Source organism: Primulina tabacum, chromosome 7 (genome assembly GCF_025594145.1).
Source record: "Primulina tabacum isolate GXHZ01 chromosome 7, ASM2559414v2, whole genome shotgun sequence".
Lineage (NCBI taxonomy): Eukaryota > Viridiplantae > Streptophyta > Magnoliopsida > Lamiales > Gesneriaceae > Primulina > Primulina tabacum.
Genome location: NC_134556.1, coordinates 32,587,671 through 32,596,350, shown reverse-complemented (window position 1 = coordinate 32,596,350; position 8,680 = coordinate 32,587,671).

Below are 8,680 nucleotides of genomic sequence, written 5' to 3'. Positions count from 1 at the left end.
GAATGTTGGTGGCAGCCACTTCTTAGCCTAAGATATTCATTTTAGAGTTATGAACAGTTACTACATTTAATTTGACAAGATGTTTTCATAAGGATGTGTTACTATTGATACATGTTGTCTCATATCGAATTATTGCACTGATAAATTCGTGTTTGACTTTTTATAATTATATAAACTCAGTTTATTATCTAGCTAAGTCCCCAAAGACTTAAATTAATTTTTTTTTCTGTTTACTGCAAATTTCAGATTCATGATTTCAGGATTTCGAATAAAAATGAATTATGGAAATCGAAATATTGTTTTAGCAAGATCGTGAAATTACGTTGTCTTTCATTCGAGAGATAATATTTCAGTTATCTTTGTAAAGCCAATGATTGTATATGCTTCAGCTAAAGTAAGTTAAAAAATGATAATGATATTATAAGTCGTGGATCACATGTGGTATATATTCGAGACTCCCATTGTTTATCTTGAATAATTTTGGATGATAGAGAAAAATTGTTAAGAAATTTATGTACTCGGATTATAAGATAGATAGTACACATATATCAATATCATCCTATTCAAGGAAAGAAGATTACCGACACAATTGATGACACATGCACAATCTCTGATGTTTCGTTCTTGCATTGAAGAATAATGAATCTCTAAATGTTAATTCTATTCTCACCTTGTTCCAATATTTTCTTCCGATTTCAAATAATTTTTTTCTCTAAATGTTAATTCTATTCTCACCTTGTTCCAATATTTTCTTCCGATTTCAAATAATTTTTTATAAAAAAAATTCTTGATGAAATATTGTCTGCCGCAGCCCGAAATAATCCCTCCAACCTTGAAGAAACCAAAATCAAGAAGAGGAACAACATATTCCACGCCAAGAGCAAAATCCAAGTTATGTCTTTGACATTCTCCAACAATTGGTGCAGTTTTGTCAACAACTATGAACAAGAAACTTTAGGGAAGACAAACAAGTTCTCGAAAGATTCGAAGAAGCAAGTGATCGAACTCTTTAGACATTCCTTAAGTTCCATCGCCCAAGTTCTACGACAACATTGATGTACAACAAGCTGAAGAATGGATAGACAAAATCGAAAGGGTTTTCTCTATTCTTAACTATTCGGAGGAAATCAAGACTGATGAAAGAAATGAGAAAGAAATGGACCGAAAAGATTCAGGATTTCGTCTACGTGGTAAATCTATGGACCAGATTCCTCAAGAAGGGGAGATTGTAACACTCTTAAAAATTTTACGTACAAATAATTAAATTTTACTAGTATTATTTTCAAGAGCATATCTAAATAATAATAATTTAATTTTATGTAAAATGAATTTTATTTTCCTACAAGTTAAAATCATTAAATCTATAATGAACATTACAACACATAAAATATGTTTCTAAAATATATAACTAAAACAAAAATAATATATAAATATATATATATATATATATATATATATAAAATAAAGGAATATAAACTAACTCTATATAGAATAAGAGAATTTCAATAAAAATATATATAGAATAAAATAAAAACATTTAAGTCCATTTTAATTCATAATAAAAATAATAAAGATAGTAAAATAAAATATTAAATAATGAATATTGATTTAAATTTAAGTTTATATATTTGTAAAAAGTAAGCTTGACATGTGTTAAAAGATGATGGCTTGGATAGGTGTCAAAAAATAAACTTTGACACTTGTTGTGAGAGGACGATTTACCCCACCCCATTTTTGTCTATAAAAGGACCACAATGAATATATTTTATCGTATCAATGTTTGAAATTAATTGGTGAGTTTTAGAGAGAAAAATTGAGGAAGAAATTAAGTAGATAAAAGGGAAAAAATAGATAAATTTAATGGAAAAATAACAAAATTGTCCAAAAATCTTCAAATTTTTACAGATCCAATATTTCTTATCCAAAAATCACCGTGTGTTGGATTTATAACAAGATCATGATCCAAAAATTTCCCAAAAAATTGAATTCGTGAATAACAGTTCCTGGAAATTTACGAAATATTGTTTACGAGGCTGCTAATATTAGCTTGTTTTTATCATTCTTCTTGAATGAATTTTGTTTCGATCGTAAAACACAATTTGTTCAAAATTTTTCCTCGTTTGCACACATGTCGGCTGATCATCTCGTAGTCAATAGAACAACTATTTTGGAAAGCCTCACGCACTGTCGCAAGGTTTCCAATTATTGAACAATTCAACACTATTTTTATCCAATTCTAGAAATATTCATAATTTAAAAAATATATTTTAATTCTTATGAATTTTTAAAGTTTTAACCAAAACTACCTGGTATAAGTTTTGTATAAAAATGATTTTTAAAAAATGGTAACACTCACCACCAATTCTAACCAATGTAAAATTGCTAAAATGATAATTATATGAGATTATCTTGGCTTGGGTTCTTCATCTAAGACAGATATGTAAGCTACTGAGGTGATGTTTCTACCGTGAGTTCACTACTAGTTTTTTTTCAATTATGACCATTTTGGCATTCGACTTGGAATTTAAAGCGATGTTTCATAAACTAACAATTTATTTACATATATTGCATCATATTGTGTATTTCTCAATTTATTAGTCATATTGTTCTGCATATTTGATTTTCTAGATTGTTATTGGTTCATGAATAGTTATCGATTGGCTATTGACTGAACGACTGAATGCATGAATGATTTAATGACTAGAGCCCAGGACAACGGTCTAGGTATGTTGTCTTTCATTTGATATCGTACTGATATTATTTGAGTTATATTTTACAAATTCAATCAACTATTATACATGTTTCTACTACTGTAAGTTAAAAGAAATAATAATATAACAAATTGGGGCCCACGGGTGGTATCAGAGACTCTCGGGTTTATCTTGAATAATTTTTGGGTGACAGAAAAAATTCGTTAAAATTTTTGTGTTTTTGGATTATAAGATAGATAGTACAGATATATGAATATCATCATATTAAAAAAGAAAGATTTGACAGAATTTCAGGGATTAAGTAATTTCTAGTTCCGGAACCGATATGTTTTTAAGTCCGAACTGTTCCCTATAGATATTTATTCAATTGATTTCTGATCAAGAAAATTATGAAAACTGGAACATTTGGTGGCACATTTCCAATCTTTGTTATTTCGTCCTAGCATTCAAGAATAATGAATCTCTAAGTGCTAATTCTAATCCCACCTTGTTCCAATATTTTATGTGAATTTCAAATAATTTTTTTAAAAAATTCTTGATGAAATCTTGTCTCCCGCAACAAGAAATAATCCCTCCAACCGTGATGAAGACTATCACTCGGAAGAAATCAAAATCGAGCAGAGGAAAAACGCATACCATGCCAAGAGCAAGATCCAAGACATGTCTTTTACATTCTCAAAATTAGAGGCTTCCCAAGCAAAGAATTCTGGGCAATAATTTGTAACAACTGTATTATCCACATATTTCAAGAAACTAAAAGGGCACATTAACCTAAATTAAAATGATGATGCAACAGCCATTTCAGTGACCATTATCAGCCTTGAATGAGTTGTAACAGCTGCCCTTTCAGCTGCTCATGTTGGCCTACAAATAGTGACTCAATCCAAGAGGAAAACCACACAAAAATTTCTTTCCAAAGGCTGCAGAAATTCGGTCACACTAGCTTCAAGATAGAGTCAACTTTCTGTTGTAATCTCTCCATATTTTCGAGCAAGAGACTGTTCATTTAGCATCAATTTTTGAGAAATTCCAGTCCAAGTTGCTGTCCATTTTTGAGTTCTCAAAGAAAATTCGTTGTCCCAAGGATTTTTTCTACTTTAGAGATGCTTCCAATAAATTTAGTTGACATTCTAGTAGCAAGAAAAAAAACAAGTAAATAGGCTTTTGTATGTATATCCATTATAAAATTTGCGTACTTATATTTTCTTTTATAAGTGTGCTAAATGTTTTTCCAAAAATGATTATGTATGTCTTCGAAAACTCAATTCGCATGATACATGTTTGTTTATATTTGATATGGTATCTTTGAAATCCATTTGTTATTCAATATTAGTTATAATATTCGAAAGCATGTTTGAATTATTTGAAATTTACTATAATGATTTGAGTCAAAAATAACAAAAGAAATTCCGACGTTTGATTTGATTGGATTTGATATGACCCTGATATGGTGTGATATAATAACTGTTTATTTGGTCTCGTCCTATAGAGTAGTAACAAATAGGAGACTGATAAGTAGACCATAAAAAAATGAGATGAGTTTCAGTGCTATGTTTGTAATTTGTTCGTATTGGATTCAGCGTGCTTATAATCAAACTTATGATTTTGTACACGTATATGTATTCTTTTTATTTATTGTGCACGATCAGCCCTCACTTGTCAAGTGTTTCCCCAAACACTCTCTTACTCCCCCTTCCCAAGTAAGAACGAAAAGCAATTAGATTATGATGAGCAAACTATGTTTTGGGGATGATGATGAAGAACCAGTTCGAGATCAAGCATGATTAATAATTCGATTTTGTTAAGTTTATAATTCGCTTCCGCATTTTTTAATCGCATTGTAAAGATGATTATTTTTTTTTTTTTTTGAAATAGACTTGTTTGGATATTTTTTTACTGCGAGGCTTGTTGTTTAAAAATTATGTGGTGAGAACCCGAATTTCCAGCAGCAGCTAGCATTTTGCAGTAGCTAGTAATATTCAGCAGCAATGCAAAAATGTCAACAGAAGCTAACAATTCCAGCAGCAACTGATATTTCAGAAGCTGTTATTTTTTCAGGAGATAGAATCCAGTAGCAGAAGAGTTTAGTAGCGCGAGATTCCAGCAGACGGCTACTGATTCTGCTTATGACTTGTAACTGAAGCATTTAACATGGAATAAAGGTTGTTAATGATACATCATGTCAGATTATGACCATTAATTGAGAGGCTGACAGTCAAAATTTTGCCTATAAATAACACCTCAAATCTCTGAAATGGTATTACACAAATATTGAGTTATCACTTGAAATTCGAGCTAAGAGAGTGCTTTTTTCGAGCTGTAAAATCCAGTAGCAAGAACAAGCAGATTCCAGACTTCGACCGAAATTTCTAGCAAATTACAGTAAGTTGGCTTATGTATAAATATCTTGAAATCAGTTTGATAATGTCTATTTTGAAGCAAAGTATATGTATTTTTTGATTTCTGATATCTGATTTCTATTCATTTGTTTCACATTTAATTTTGAGCAATTACTCAATCATTTTGATTCATTTGTTTACTCTTTATTCTGCCAACAACATTAGAACTTTCATATTTGTAGGAAATGGACGGAAGACCCGTGAGAAACAATCGCAACCCTTGTTATAGAAACCACAACAACAATCGCAATAAGAACCGCAACGATGAGGATGTACATCAACCACTACCAGCAGTTGGCCTCAGTCAGGCAGATTTGATGGCTATAGCCACGATTGTGACAACCACGCTACAAAGAATTTTAAACCTAAATGCTAACCAGCCACCGCCACTGCCGCCACCACTGCCGCCACCTCCAACTCAGAATGGGACTAAGCAGCACTATGAGTCTCTCTGAAGAGCAAGAGTTCCAAACTTCGATGGAAGCTTCAATCCTGAGGTCGGACAGAATTGGATGAAGGAGGTGGAGAATCATCTTCAACTACTTGAGGTTCCACAAGAGATCAAGCTAGATGTGATTACACCTTTTCTTGTGGATAAAGCAGCCAAATAGTGGGAAGGAGTCTCACCAGCTATGTTAAGAACGGGACCTATCACTTGGCAAAGGTTCTGAGATGTATTTCTGAAGCAGTACTTCCCGACAGCAGTCCGAGTGAAGAAGCTGTCAGAATTTAAAAGCATGGTTCAAGAACCAAATATGACAGTGGTGGAGTATTCGTCCAAGTTCCACTCATTGGGAACTTACTCCCCAACCATCATGGGAGATGAGGCCTTGAAGATACATCGCTTCAAGAAGGGATTGAAGAGCCGCAGTCAATCTGCCCTTGCTTTATCGAACCCAATAGTTTTGATGAATTAATGGGAGCCGCCATCAGGACTGGGAATGACATCAAGAGGCGTGAAGGTGAGAACAAACTCAAACGTCCTCAGTCAAGTCAGTACCAACCGGGCCAACAATTCAAGAAGCCTAGGTTCTCGAGCAATCAATATACCAGTGCTCCAGCCAAAGGAACCACTTCTTCTCAATCAAGCAAAGAGGGAGTCAAGGGCCAAGCTTGTGGATTCACTCACACTGGTGAATGCCGTAAGAATTCTGGAGCTTGTTTCTCTTGTGAAAAGGTGGACCACCACATTGGTCAATGCCCTTTTCCAGATCCAAGGAATGGTCCAGCAGGAAAAACAACTCCAAACAAGCCTAAGGAGAACAAACCAAATGCTCGAGTCTATGCTCTCACTCAAGAAGAGGCTAACAACTCAAATGATGTCGTAGCTGGTACCACTCTAATCAATAATATACCTGCTTATGTGTTATTTGATTGTGGTGCTACGCATTCATTCATGTCTAAGAGATTTGCCAAGAAGTTAGTAGCTAAGCCTGATAATTTAGAAGAACCATTTAGAGTGGCAACTCCTGCAAATCGAATTTTAGAAACTCGCACTCTATATTGGGATATTAGTGTCCTCATAGAAAATAAGAGCTTCAAGGCAAACCTAATCCAACTAAACATGGTGGAATTCGATGTAATTCTTGGAATGGATTGGTTAGCCAAGAATCATGCTTTAGTAGACTGTCGTGGAAAGACGGTAACCATCCAAACTCCACAACAAGAGAAAATTTTATTTCATGGTAAGACAAAAGAACGAAAGACTCTTCTTTATGCGTCTCAAACTTGGAAAGCCATGAAAAATGGAGAAGAAATTTACCTAGCTATGTTAAGCGAGGTAAAGGAAGAAACCACACTTGCATTAGAAGAGATTCCGGTGGTACAAGAGTTCCCGGATGTCTTTCCTGAAAAACTCCCTAGCGAAATTCCCGACCGCAAAGTGGAATTTTAGATTAATTTAGTACCCAATGCTACACCAATCTCAAAAGCACCGTACCGAATGGCTCCAGCAGAGTTGAAAGAACTCAAAGAACAACTTCAAGAGTTGTTGGATAAGAAGCAAATCCGACCAACCGCATCTCCGTGGGGAGCTCCTGTTCTGTTTGTGAAGAAAAAGGAAAGAAGCATGATATTGTGTATTGATTACATGGAACTGAATAAGATAACAATCAAGAATAAGTATCCGCTTCCAAGGATAGATGACCTGTTTGACCAACTCAAAGGAGCTTCAGTCTTTTCCAAGCTCGACTTAAGGTCAGGCTACCACCAACTAAAGGTCAAAACAGACGATATTTCGAAGACCGCCTTCAGAACAAGGTATGAACACTATGAGTTCATGGTAATGCCGTTTGGATTAAGAAACGCTCCGACAGCATTCATGGATCTCATGAACAGGTTATTCAAACTATTTCTTGACAAGTTTGTTGTGGTATTCATCGACGATATTCTGATATATTTTTCAAGTGAGGAAGACCACAAAGAACATCTTCTTCTCACCCTACAGACGCTGAGAGAGAAGGAACTGTACATCAAGTTCAAGAAATGCGAATTTTGGCTAGAGAGAGTCACATTCTTGGGACACATAATATCAGCAGCAGGAGTAGCTATGGACCCTAAGAAAGTAGAAGCAATCTCAAATTGGCCTAGACCAAAGACCGTGACAGAAATTCGAAGCTTCTTGGGATTAGCGGGCTATTACCGAAAATTTGTTGAAGGATTTTCATCAATAGCCATAACTCTCACCAAGCTCACATAGAAGAACTCTAAATTTCAATGGAGTGAAGATTGTGAGAAAAGCTTTGACACTTTGAAGAAGAAGCTTACCTCTACGCCAGTGTTGGTATTACCTATGGAAGACAAAGTCTTCACCATCTACAGTGATACATCTAAAGGAGGTTTAGGATGTGTACTCATGCAAGAGGGAATGGTGATTGCATACGCGTCGAGTTTGTTGAAGCCGTATGAACATAATTACCGAACACATGACCTCGAGCTAGCAGCAGTTATATTTGCATTAAAGATTTGGAGACACTATTTATATGGTGCTAGGTGTGAAATATTCACCGATCATCAAAGTCTCAAGTAATTGTTCATACAGAAAGAGTTAAACATGAGGCAGAGACGGTGGATTGAACTCTTGAAAGACTACGACTTGACGATAAGCTACCACACAAGCAAATCCAACAAAGTAGCTGATGCTTTAAGTCGAAAGAATACGAGTAAGGTGATCCTGATATCACTTTCAGCACAAACATGCCTTCGAGAGACAATCAAGATAAGTCAAGATAGAAATTCCACTTTGGTCAAACTGAAAGAGCAAGCTAAAGAAGGAAAATCACTAGATTTCGAGATGGATAACAATGGAATCTTGTGGATGAAAGGACGATTGTGGGTACCAGAGATTGATAACCTTCGACAAGAGGTAATGTCTGAAGCACATAAGTCAAAATTTTTAGTTCATCCTTGCAGAACCAAGATGTACAGAGACCTAAAGAAGAATTTCTGGAAGAGTGGAATGAAAAAGGAGGTTGCGATATTTGTTTCCAAGTGTCTTGTGTGCCAACAAGTCAAAGCAGAGCACCAAAGACCTGGAGGACTTCTTCAACCTCTAGAGATTCCAGAATAGAA